This window comes from Mus caroli, chromosome X, assembly GCF_900094665.2.
Source record: "Mus caroli chromosome X, CAROLI_EIJ_v1.1, whole genome shotgun sequence".
NCBI lineage: Eukaryota > Metazoa > Chordata > Mammalia > Rodentia > Muridae > Mus > Mus caroli.
In genome coordinates this window covers 45,667,410-45,679,532 of record NC_034589.1, presented here as the reverse complement: position 1 = coordinate 45,679,532, position 12,123 = coordinate 45,667,410, and the positions used below count along the sequence as shown (strand labels likewise).

Here is a 12,123-nt window from a genome sequence, read left to right as displayed (position 1 = left end):
ATAAAAACTCTCAATAAAAAGCCCCTAGAGACAAAATCCAAGCAAGGGCATGCTACAATCACCAGAGCAAATAATCAACCAGTCAGTGTTTGCCTGTGAGACATCAAGGCAGGCAAATGTGTAAGGATGCCAATTACTGAGAGTGGAGGTGGTGATGGAGAAAAATGTTCTTTGCCATCAAAGCTGACCAGAGCGCAGCACAGAGACTTTTTCTGACATAAGTGAGATTTAGAACTTGGAGCTGAGCGAGGTCTTGGGTGGTGGTGATGGGGAACACCACTTCTATTTATTTACTTACTATTTTATTTTTATTTTATTATTTTATATTATTGGAGACAGCGTCTCCCTATATAGATATATCTGGCTCATCTGGAACTTGCTAGATAGAACAGACTGACCTTAAACTCATGGCAATTCTCCTGCCTCTGCTTCTGTGACTCCAAGTCCATTGTTTCTTATGACAGTTAATACAGAAGAGAAGAGTTTTCAAAAGATGTGAGCTCTGAGAAATACATGAACCTATCTCACAGACCAGTTCACTGAAATTTTAATCAGCCCACTGGATGCACTAGGGCAGGGATGAAGAAAGAACATCAGGCAGAATGTCTGCATGCAGGACCTTAGGAATTTATTTTATTTATTTCTTTACACCAGAGAAGGGCCTAGCCTGAGAACTGGCCAGAACCAGGACAAACCAGGATCACACACACTCTTATTTTGCTAACACAACAACAAACTGGCATATACATTCACATCACAGCTGCAGCCCTTTTGTTTTAAAGGATCCATGGAATAAAAGAACTACCTGATCCAAAAGAAGAGAAACACAAAGCAGGCAGCCCCACAAAGAAGTCTTGATGAAGTTTGGGAAGGGCTGAGGATGCTGTGAAGCTGTCTAACAAGGCCAGACAAGACAGATTAAAGCAAAATAGTTAGAGCAGACAGAAGGCATGGAAGGGATGCCATATGATCAAAGTGCTTAGAGAGACTCCTTAAAGGTCATGGCCCCAGGGGATGTAGACACGTCAACTACATTTTGGATGCAAAAGAGAAGGACAGGTCTTGTAATTCAAATTAGGAAGAAACAAACAAAAAAGGGGTAAGATTAGTGTTCATAGATGGTACTAAATATACAGTAAACATGTAAAAAATACAAAACTCTCCTTCCAAAGGGCGTTATAAAGTTATAAAGAATTTCCAATAAATTGATTTCTAGCCTATCAACAGTAATAATAATAATGTTAATAGCAGCTATCATTTCTTCAGTTCTTTCTGTGTGTCAGGCACTGTGCTGAGTGAGTTCTATACATTGTTTTTGTTTTTGTTTTTCCCATCTCCTCCTTCCGTCCTTAGTTTTTCTTCCTATGGTAGTGACAAAGGCACAACACCTTCTTTTCAGAGGAGGAAACGGGCTCAGGAAGATTGAGTCATTTGTCCTAAGAGAAATAGTAAACAATCAAGCTCCTCCACACATCCAGATTTCCTTTCATTCTTAAACACACTCCCTTAGCCTGCCTGCCTCCATTGGTGTGGCAACTTAGTTAGCACACTTCCTCCAACAGAAGCGTGACTTGATGAAGGTAAGATTTTACAGTGCTCTTTCTGGTTGGAGGAAAGATGAACGGGAAAATAGATGCCCTGCAACCAAGGAGCCCATTTGGAGGCTGAATCCATGAAAGGAATGAAAAGCAAAGATTCTGAGAAATACCTGCAAAGAAGAAATGACAGGCAGCAAAAAGGGTATGATATCTTACCATGTCTGGCTTGGCCGTCATCATTTACAATGCAGAGAACTTCCCAAAACAACACAAATAGATCTTGCACTTTGTGTATCTGCTAAGAATCCCTCTAGGGTTGCATCATTTTACCAATAATGTTTTGGTGAGCACATGAGATGCACATCTTGGGGTTGTGGGGTGATACGTATGTAGGACCAAGCCCCAGAAGTGACATATCTAGGTTGAAACCTAACTTAAGGATGGGAAATGTAACTTAACTAGTAGAGTACTTGCCTACCATGCAGGAAGCCCTGGGTTAAATGTCCAAATTGTATAATATCATGCATGCTAGCACTCAAATGCTGAAAGCAGGAAGTCAGAATTTCAAAGTCATTCTCTCCTATACAGTGGGTTTGAGGCCAACCTTGGCTACCTGGTTCCTATACAGTGGGCTTGAGGCCAACATTGGCTACCTGCTTATAGGACCCAGTCCTAGAGAAAGAGGGAGGAAGCTTTCTGTCTTTGGTTTTTTGTTTTTTGTTTTTTTTTTTCTTTTTTCTCAAAACAGGAAAACAGGGTGTCTCTGTGTAGTCCTGGCTGTCCTGGAAGTCACTCTGGCCAGGCTGGCCTAGAACTCACAGAGATTTGCCTGCTTCTGCTGGGACTAAAAGTATGGGCTAGTACCACCCAGCTTCAAAACGTTTTAAATACTAGTAAACTTTAGGGGGGGACTTCATAATGGATTTTTTTAAAAATTGGGGATAGGGAAAACCCTCTCTGGTAATATGAAGGAATAGTAGAAATAGCTGGGTTTATCACCATTCCGAAACGTAATCTAAAAGCAGGAGGCCCTTTCTATCTTCCTTCCCACCACATGCCAGTTTCGTTGAAACTAATGACAAGAAGAGAGAACAGAAGGTGTGGTAACCCTTTGGGAGCCGTTCTCAATTGCTGGCGATCTGCTACCTCATCCCTCTTCGTTACTTTATTTTAGGGCAAAGAACCTCTGCTGACATTCTGAGCAGCTGGATGGCTATGGCTGTCATTTAATAGCGCAGACAGCTTTGTGAGGGGTTCCTGGAGGAAAGCTGACAAACTGAAATTAGGGTAATTTTCAGCTATAACAGCAACTTGGCTTTCTTTGTTGTTGAGAAGGCTGCCTATATTGTTTAGGCAGGGAATCCAACTAACTTTTTAAAAAATAGCCCCCAAAGGGAAGGGAAGATTTGAGTATTAAATATAATAATGTGGCCCTCCAAGAGATGATACCTCAGAACGCTGCAGTTAAAGCCACTCCTTGACATAGTTTTAACAGCGATAGCCTCTACCCAGTAAAGCTTTCTGGTGCTGATGCCTAGATCATGGGCATCATGAACCAACTGAGAAGGGAGGATCAGGAGTGACTGAGGTTGGAGACAGTTGGGATCAACTGCCTGTCCCAGACAGGATACAGCAGGGTCAAACACAAAAAGCTTTCGGAGACCGAACCTACAAGTAGAAACAATAGGCTGGCTTTAACTTTCCAAAGAATGGTACTAGCATCTTACTCTCTCATGTAACAAATATTTATGAAGAATCTACTGTGTGACAGGCACTGTGATAGGAACAAGCCATACAGTATAGAATGGAAGAAAAGCATCCCTGTGCAGTAAAGCCTCATAGGAGAGCTGACTCGAAAGCAATCACACAAATACGCACTGTCATCTGCTGGGGATTGGTTCCACAATGCCCCCATGATTACATGTTGAAATCTCTTGTATAAAGTGTTATAGTCGTTGTATAGAGCCTTCACATCATCTGGGTACTTTACATAATCTCCAGAATATTTATGATGCCTAATTCACTGTAAATTGCATATGAATAGTTGTTGTATTATATTATTTAGGCAGTGAGGAGCATGGGTGGGGTGGCAGGACATGTTCAGCACAGATGCAACTTTTTAGAAAACACTTACAATCTTCAATTGTCTGAACCCATAGATGCAGAACCCATAGATGTGGAAAGCTGGCTTTAATTACTAAAGGTAAAGAGGCCTATGAGTTAAACAAAAAGGAGGAGGAGGAGGAGGAAGAGGAGGAGGAGGAAGAAGAAGAAGAGGAGGAGGAGGAAGGGAAAGAAGGAAGAAGGACAAGGAGGAGAAAGAAAGAATGAATGAAAGGAAGGAGGGAAGAAAGGAAAGATAGATGGAAGGAAGGAAGGATAGGTCTTGCAGAAAGAACATACATAGGTAGGGCCTGAGCTGGGGGGTCAGGATAGATGAATTTTGGATGAAGAGAAGGGGATTGTTCATTCCAGCATCTAAGACTGAGGAGAATATGGATGTAAACTGTCTGTGAGCATGGCTGTTGAAGCTACAGGTCAAGCAGGAAGGAGGTTCTACCTTTTTACTGGCAAACCAAAGTGCTCTGGGCTTTGTGGTTCCTCAGAGGCCACGGTCTCAAGTCAGTTTCAGAAGTCAACTTGGCTGTTTCCCAGAGAGGATTCATGGTGAACGCCTGCTTGTAGCTTCAGCCAGTTGGCTAAGATTAGCTTCCAACAAACTCAGAAAGCCTACAGCCTCAGAGACTCTTGTTCCTCTGTGATTCCTACTCCCACTCATTGCATTGTATTTGCGAGGGATGCTTGCCTGCTGAGAGCCGGCCCTGCATTGCTTAAGTTACCAGTTGAGGCAGCACCCAACTTCGGGGAAAAATACAGCCAGCAGTGGAGACCAAGAGCAAGAACTAGAGCCAAGGAAGCAGCCACTGCCAACAACTTCCGTTTTTGTTTTTGTTTTTTCCTTTCTTTCCCACGTAGCTGCCCATGGAGCCCCTGTGACTGTTCATGGCAATCTGTTTGTTAACAATTAAGAAAGGAGGGAGCCCTTTTGGCAATTTTTTTTTTCACCCAGAGGCCCCAGATTTCTCCCTGTGAAACTGCCAAATATGCAACCTTGGGTGGATATTTGGCTGAATCGCTTTGAAGGGTTTGTCAGTGCCTAAAATGGAAATTGTTAGAAAGCAGAGGACGGTGGTTGCCAGCGACCATGAAATGGTAATGAGCAAAGCATTTATTTTTGCAGTGAAATGTCATCCCCTAACACTACAAAAGCAGATTTTTTTTTTTGAGCTTAGAAGTACTGACTACCTAGAAAATTCTGACAAGGCAATCCAGTTTATCATACCCTCGCCCACAAATACCTCTATCTTTCTCTCACCTTGGTCTTGTCTCCTAAACTAGACTGCTCCCATGATTTGGGAACTTAGCTGCAACCTGGGATGAATTAAAAGGTTGGCTGATTATGAGAGGTAGTCAGACTTCAACCATCCTATAAAGCAAAGAGGAAGTTCATTTGCTTCTAAGAGGATATGTGGTTGACGTTCTTTCAACATGGGAAAGTTGGTAGGCAGTGATAGACTCAGCCCCAAAATACAGCATGGCTGTTTAAATGATACATTCAAGTCCTCCTATCATTTTGGCTGAGTGCTATGGCAGTTAATAAGGTTTTCTGCATGTATCAGCTCACTTAGCAGGCATATCAGGCAGGCTCTTCAATTGGGTACCTTTTAGTTTTGTACTCTGGCACTTTTGTTTGGCACTTAGAAGGAAGAGACTGGAAAATACATTCGGTTTGACACTAGAGAGTGAATGATCTGCTAGTTTTCTTTGAAAACAGCCATTAAGCTACTGTGCCTTCAGGCCAGTTCTTGGGAGGCTTCAACCACAAACAAAGCCCCAGGTCTGTCTTTTAGCTTTTTATATCGCCTTCTATATTGGGATTAGTGAACAATTATACTGCTATCAATTTTATTTTAAAGCAATATTTTATGAGCCTTTGGCTTGAAAATATTTCAATGACATCTGCATGCTCAAAATTAAAAAGGAAGATGGCTCTCCTCAGCTTTCATCAAGTAAGCTTTCGATTACAGTCATCAGGCCAACTTTTTCTGTCTTGTCTTTAAATGGAGGTGGCTTTCCCCAATCATTTGTGTGGTTGGGTGTGATCCATTAGGTAAGCTGTCCTGCTGTGAAAACCAAACCAAACCAAACCAAACCCAAGCCTAAGAGGCCTGGGGCGATGGCTCAGAGAGTAAGAGCACTGACTGTTCTTCCAGAGGACCTGAGTTCAATTCCCAGTGCCCACATGGTGCCTAACTCCAGTTCCAGAGGATCCAATATGCTCCTCTGGCTTTTGAGGGTACAGCATACATATGGTACACAGATGCACAGACAAGTTTGTTGCTCTGTCACTACATTTGAAAGCCTATGTATGTTTCTGCCTCTCTCTTATGTATGACCTCAGGAACAGCCTACTGGAAAGTGCGGCTCTTATACAGGGAACTCTTTCTCCCAGACTCCCTTGTAAGTAAGGTTAACTTCTGAGGGAATTACCAAGTAGCCAACTCTATCATTTGCCTCCCTTTCCCCATCTTTCAAGGGCCCTCTCAACCCACAGTCTTGGATACAGTAGCTGTAGCAATGACTCCATGTAGAGAACAAACAATTGGAGCAACTGGAGGCCAGGCCACCCTTCCCCCAGAAAAGGACCCCTTAAAGCCATCTCACAGCTGAAATGATTGTCTTCTGGCCTTTACTTCATGAGTGTCTAAGAATTGAAAGATTGCCACAGGCAGAGTAGAAATTAACTTCTTCCTCTCCTTGCTTTGAGCTAGCTGTAAATTTTCGTTTCCTGCTTTCTTTGGAATACAGAGAAACGATGGAGGCAGATTATTGGCCGGGGTATCTGGTATCTGGTAACTGGACCACTGTCTCAGCTTCAGTTCCCTCATCCATCCTGAGAAGCACTGGCGCTACACAAGTTATCAATTCTCCCTAAATTCTGACGTTTGACTAATCTAATAGACTTACCATCAAAGAGGGATGTAGCTAAGTTTTCAATAGTTTCTTAGCTCCAGGGAAAGCTATTTTATATAATGTCCTTTTTCTGTGTTTCCCTTTTAATAGGAAAACAGGACTCATTCCTGGACCATAAAGTGAACACATTGCAGATCAGCAGGGGGAAGGCTTTTTTTTTTTCTTCTCTGTGGAAGGGGTCTAGAATGCCATAGAAATAAAGGTAGGTACCAGATCTGGACAAGAGAGGCAGGTGGGGCAGAGAACCTCATCAGTACCATCTTCACTCAAAGCAGAATGCTGACCTGCTCAGAGGCAGAGATAGGTGACAGCACACATCCAGGAGTCAGCGGCTCTAGACCGTGACTCCAGCTTCTCCGTTTACTACCTAGAGGAAGTTCATTTACCACCCTATACCCCTCCGTTTCCAAGTCTGTAAAATAATAAGTAGTCATAGCACAGTAGAGTAGTGGGGTTAAATATCAGAGGAGCAAGTGATGTGCTTACAACATTGTGTGATGCGCATCCAGTAATGTTCCACCAGTGTCTTCTTATTTTGACCCTTGGCCTCCTGTGTCCAGAGATGGACAGCAGAATTTGTAAGGTTATATTACACAGCTCTGTACCCCTTTTGTGTGTCTACGAGTCTCAGTGGCCTTGGACAACTCTGTAGTCCCAGACAGCATGTGTGTGCTTCTGGAATTTCGCGAGTTTCCTTCGCCCTGTGAGCTGACATTAAGTCTGTGAGTCACTGCCAGTGACCAAAAGAACAGAAAATTCTCTCAGATGAGGGGAGAAAGTGTGGCCATTGAAACCTGAGTCATAAGTAATTGTCTCCCACATTTGCAGAGGATTTAACAGAATACAGGCTTGAAACTCTTAGTTGCGGAAGTAGTTTCTAGAAAAGAACGTTCCCTGGGGGTTCTCCCTCTCTAGGGAGGTTGGAAAGAAAAAAAAAAAAAAAAAAAGACCATGGTCAGACCCAGGGAAGATGTTTCAACACAGGTGGGAAAAGTGCTGAGGGAGATTCCCAAAACCGGTTCTGCAGCGGTTTCCTAGGTAAACTAGGGGAAAGAGTAGCTAGCCATCTGCCCCACACAGATGGCCACCAGAGCAGGAAGAACCTTTAGAAATGATCTTATCCAAGCCTCCGATTTAAAGATGTGACTCTAAAACCTGGAGAGAGGGGACAATTGCCCTATCGTCCTATAGCAAATTATTGACAAAGCCAGGATTTAAAGACTAAGCCAAAGATCATACCGCAGCACCAGAGTGGTCTCTTAAAGGTACACAGACGGCTGTCTCTACTCATTTTGGAATGCTCTGTAGTACAAACATACTAAAAAGTAATTGAGGCCCACCCAGAAGGACTGGAAAGGTATTGAGCAGTGCCCAAATTGCAATTCCTCTAGTTTATCCGTCCGATTTGGGAGCTCCGCTGCCAAAGCGTTACAGCCTAAGTACTCCTCACTCAACTAACTGGTCTTCTTAACTTACCATTTGAAAGCAGCTGTGGTTAAAGCCCAGCATGCTGACTCAGCCCATGTAGTAAGGATGACTAAACACAAGAATTTCCTGTGGGGGGGATGGAAAATATCTTTCAGATGCATTTGTTTCTGGGGAACCTTTCTGATCAGTCAGGAGCTAGCCCACTGTGGGCCTGTGAGGAAAAACAGCAGGCTGTCCCTGCGCTGCACCAAGGCAACATTTGCAGATGTTTCCTTTCTTTCTTTCTAAACAATCTCGTGGCTTGTCTCGGCACCATTTTGGTCTGGCCAGCATTTGCACAGGGCTCCATCTGCCAACTGGTAGAGACCAAGGCAGAGAGGAGCGGATGGCTCCCCTGACTGAAGGGGCTTTGCACAATCGCCTGCTCAGAGGCCTTCCCCCCCAGGGGTGAACTGGAGCTGATCTGCTTTATCTCAAGGCAGTTGCAGTTCTGAGCCCACCTTGAATCATTACGGTGAGCGATCTGCAAACAATGTCAGCTGGCTTCTCTCTCCAGGGTGCACTCTGGGGATTCGCAACCTGGAGTGAAGTTATCAATGTTCAGGTCTGAATCCCACACAGGCATTGGACAACTTTAGGACAGGCACATTGACCTCCAGTGGGATTGCTCACCAGCTTAAGGCATTAATCCAGTGAGCCCAAAATTTGGATAAATATTTCAAAACTCTTGGCTGGGAGGGAGCCTGCCTTGCTCAATTAGGAAGTTGGAGACACCAGGTGCATTTGGGCGCCACAGGTTCGCTTTGCAGCTAGAGAGTTGGGAAAGGGGGCGGGAAAAGGGAGAGGGCGAGCATACTCCTGGAAGGCATATATAGAACTGGAGAGTTCAGGAATCGAAGATTCAAGGCTAAGGGACCTGCCTCATCTTCTCGCTACCCCTTCCCTCGTGCTCCACGCGGAGAGAACTGAACTAACAGAATTCTCAGAGAGCCCAAGATTTCTTTTTTTAAGTGAGTAACAACTTCTTGTTTCAATGGGGGTGGGGCGTGTTTTGGGGACAAGCAACATAGAGCAATAAAAAAGTAGCCTCGGGAGAAGGAGAAGAGAGAAAGGAGAGGGGAAAGAAAGGAGATGGGGAGAGGGGACTAGTCTGGCTCCTTGCTACACAGCAGTATGTGCTTTGAAGTGTTCTTTACTTTGCTAAGTCTGCTTCTAACTCTACACACAAGAGAAAAGGTTCACAAGCTGCTTGCAGTACCTGGTACTCCCTGTATGGCCTTGATGCACGTGGTTTGGGTTGTTTTTTTTTTTTTCCTGAGTAAGCAAGAGGGAGAGGGAGCAAGAGAGTAAATGAATACAGGACAGAACAATGAGGATTTGTGTGGCCCCTGGGACTGTGTGAAGCTTAGGTGAAGTCGTGGTTCTTGAGTTCGCATGTGTTCTAAAGCTTACTAGTTGATGCATGATCTGTGGGGTAGCCCCCTTGGGTGAGTCTTCTGTGGCACCTGTCCGGAAAGAGGAACTGTAAGTGTCCTTTCCAGCAGGGGGATTGATACACGATCTCATGGTGCTATCCAGGGTGGCCTAACACTCACCGTGGAGCTCGTGGTCCTGCCTCAGTTTCCCAACCTCATGGTCCTGCCTCAGTTTCCCGAGCTCATGGAAATATGGCCTTCGGTGCTCAGCTTTAAGCAGCTATCTAATAGTGGCAAATGAGGCTTCGAGAGGTGTGGAGCAGTGCGTGGTGGAGCAAGGGCCCTGGGTCCAGTGTGCTTTCCACCATACCGTAGAGTCTTCTTTCTTTCAAGTAAAAAGTCTGTAAAGAGGAAAGTGCTCTAGAACATTTGCATCTGATCTGTGCTTTGTGACTGTTTATGTGACAACTTACACACTGGAAGGAGATTAGGAGAAGAAATATCGGGTGTTAAATACCAATTCTAGTAATGATTACAGTAAGAGCTTGTCTACTCACAACACAAGAGGCCGGGGGAAATGGTCTCAGAATGGCTTGGGTTTGGATTATCTAATATTTGTGTAAAAGAACAATGGGGCCTCTACAGGGCAAGGAACTAACAGTTGCTATTTGGAATAACATGGGCTGGCTAATTTAAGAAGGCTGACTGTAAACATAGGTGAGTGAGCCAATATATACTGAGTCTGCCCCTATCAGGTCCCTGGCGTCTTATGAAGCCAGGGATTGCTTAGTAGGGACACATTTGTGGTCCCTTCTGTACTGCTTTTCCACAGGGATTAGAGCATTTGTCCTCAGGTGCTCGTTTGGTCTATTAAAGTCACATAACCCAGTCTCCATCCAACGAATTCATTACTGTCTACTAAGTGGCTGCCCAACCAACCCCTAGTAACAAAAGAAATGTACTTCCGCCCTATGCACAGGTTCTCTTTCTGTCTTCTGGTCAGTCCTTGGAGTGGTCATCTACATCTTTCACAGAGAACTAGGGGAATAGGAGATGTGAATGTATATGTAGCTCATTATGCAAGCCGTTAGACATCTAAAACAAAAGCTTGATAAAGCAAAACCTGCGGTTTGTGCCCTAGGTTGCCTTGTTATTTAAAAGTCATTGTTTTCTGATTTATTACATTTTAAGACATAGAAGTGAGTTCATTTAAAGTGGGAGTTCTTAACCTGGGGTCTGTTACTCTTGGATAGCATACAAGAAGCTCAATAAATTTCTCTGAAACTATGTGCAAAATTGGGGGTTTGTGGTTAGCTGTTCCTCCTCCAACAGGTCCACAACTTTCCTCAAATTCCCAAAGGGTCCATACTTGAAAAGGTTAATAATCATTGTCTTAAAAGGAGTCCAAGTGGAATTGTGTTTATGAATCAATTGCTATTTATTCAGAAGACAGCCTTGTTTCTCTCGATTGCAAGGGCTGCTTCACTTCCTTCTGCTGTCCCTGTAGGATTAATACCTGGCCAAGAACCCTGTTCTTCCCTTGTCCCTTTTGTACAGTGATAGCCATGCTTCCATTAGTAAAGGTACTGACTCCCGAGGTCAGAGAGGGTTAGAACCCAGCTCCTAGGAGTTCGATGAGCCAGGCAGACTGGAATGAGGAATTAGATAAAAAAAAAAAAAAAAAAATTGAAGTCCTTGGCTCCCAACGCCAGATGTCCTTTCTAAGGCAGACCCTTATTACTAAGACTGAACTTTAGAAACGCACAGCTGTGTGACCTGGGGCAAGTGACTTAATCTCTTGAAACCTCAATTTCTTCATCTGACAGATAGGGATAATGACAGGGTTGCTGTGGAGTTAATAAGTGAGATAATGCTACAGGCGCCAATAGTATCTTTCTGACGTAGGCAAATCACTAAGAAGGCCCAAAGCTTTTTCTCTGAGGGGCTAGCTACATCTGCGTGGGAGTTCCCTTCCTGGTCTGGGACCATGCTCATGAGCATGAGAACAGAAACCATTGGACCTTTGTCACATTATCAAACTATGGAGTCTGGCCTGCTCAATTGTCCTCCGTTCCAGTGGGCCTTCAGGATGACCCCTGAACCCAGAAGTTCTACCATGTGGGGATTTAGGCTGTGTTTATAGAAGACTAGAACAATTAGATTTGTCAAATCAGCTCAAAACCTCTCATGGGTGCTTTACCCACAACAACACATGTCCAAAGGGGTTCCTACACTGCTGCGGCTCGATCCTCAAACCAAACAGCCATGTGAGAGAAGCAGAGAAGCTGTGGGAGAAGACACTTACCAAGGAAGTAAGAGATCTATAAAACGTTAATGTAAGACATAGAAGCATTTGTAGATGCAAATCCCTCCCGTGGTCATAAAATTTCCATAATACCCAAGGGATATTCAGATTAAATGAAATCTTCATCAAAATTCCAGTAGCATTTTTTTTTTTACTGAAATAGAAAAAAATCTAAAACATTTGTAGAATCAAAACATGCAAAAAGCCCATACAATCCAAAGAAAGAAAAGCGAGGTTGAGCCATGGAACTTTCTAATTTCAAAATATATGGCAAAACTATAGTGACCAAAACAGTAGAGTACTGGCATAAAACCACCTACATGGAGAGCAATGAAAAAGAATAGAGAGCCCAGAAATAAACCCAGGCATATCCAGTCAACTAATTTTTTTCTGTGGGTGCCAA

At 43.8% G+C, this 12,123-nt stretch overlaps 1 protein-coding gene across 2 annotated transcripts in view; it reads left to right on the top strand.

Moving 5' to 3' along the window:
* The window catches only part of Plac1 (placenta enriched 1), a 167,270-nt gene that overhangs the window by 116,195 nt on the left and 38,952 nt on the right, over nucleotides 1-12,123 (top strand). The window contains exon 1 of one of the 2 annotated variants that reach the window (XM_021154053.1): nucleotides 8,896-9,010. The exons of the other annotated variant lie outside the window; for it this stretch is intronic. The gene's annotated coding sequence lies outside the window, so the exon portion shown is untranslated. Of the gene's footprint in view, nucleotides 1-8,895; nucleotides 9,011-12,123 lie in introns of those variants that run through there. 2 annotated transcript variants of the gene reach the window in all.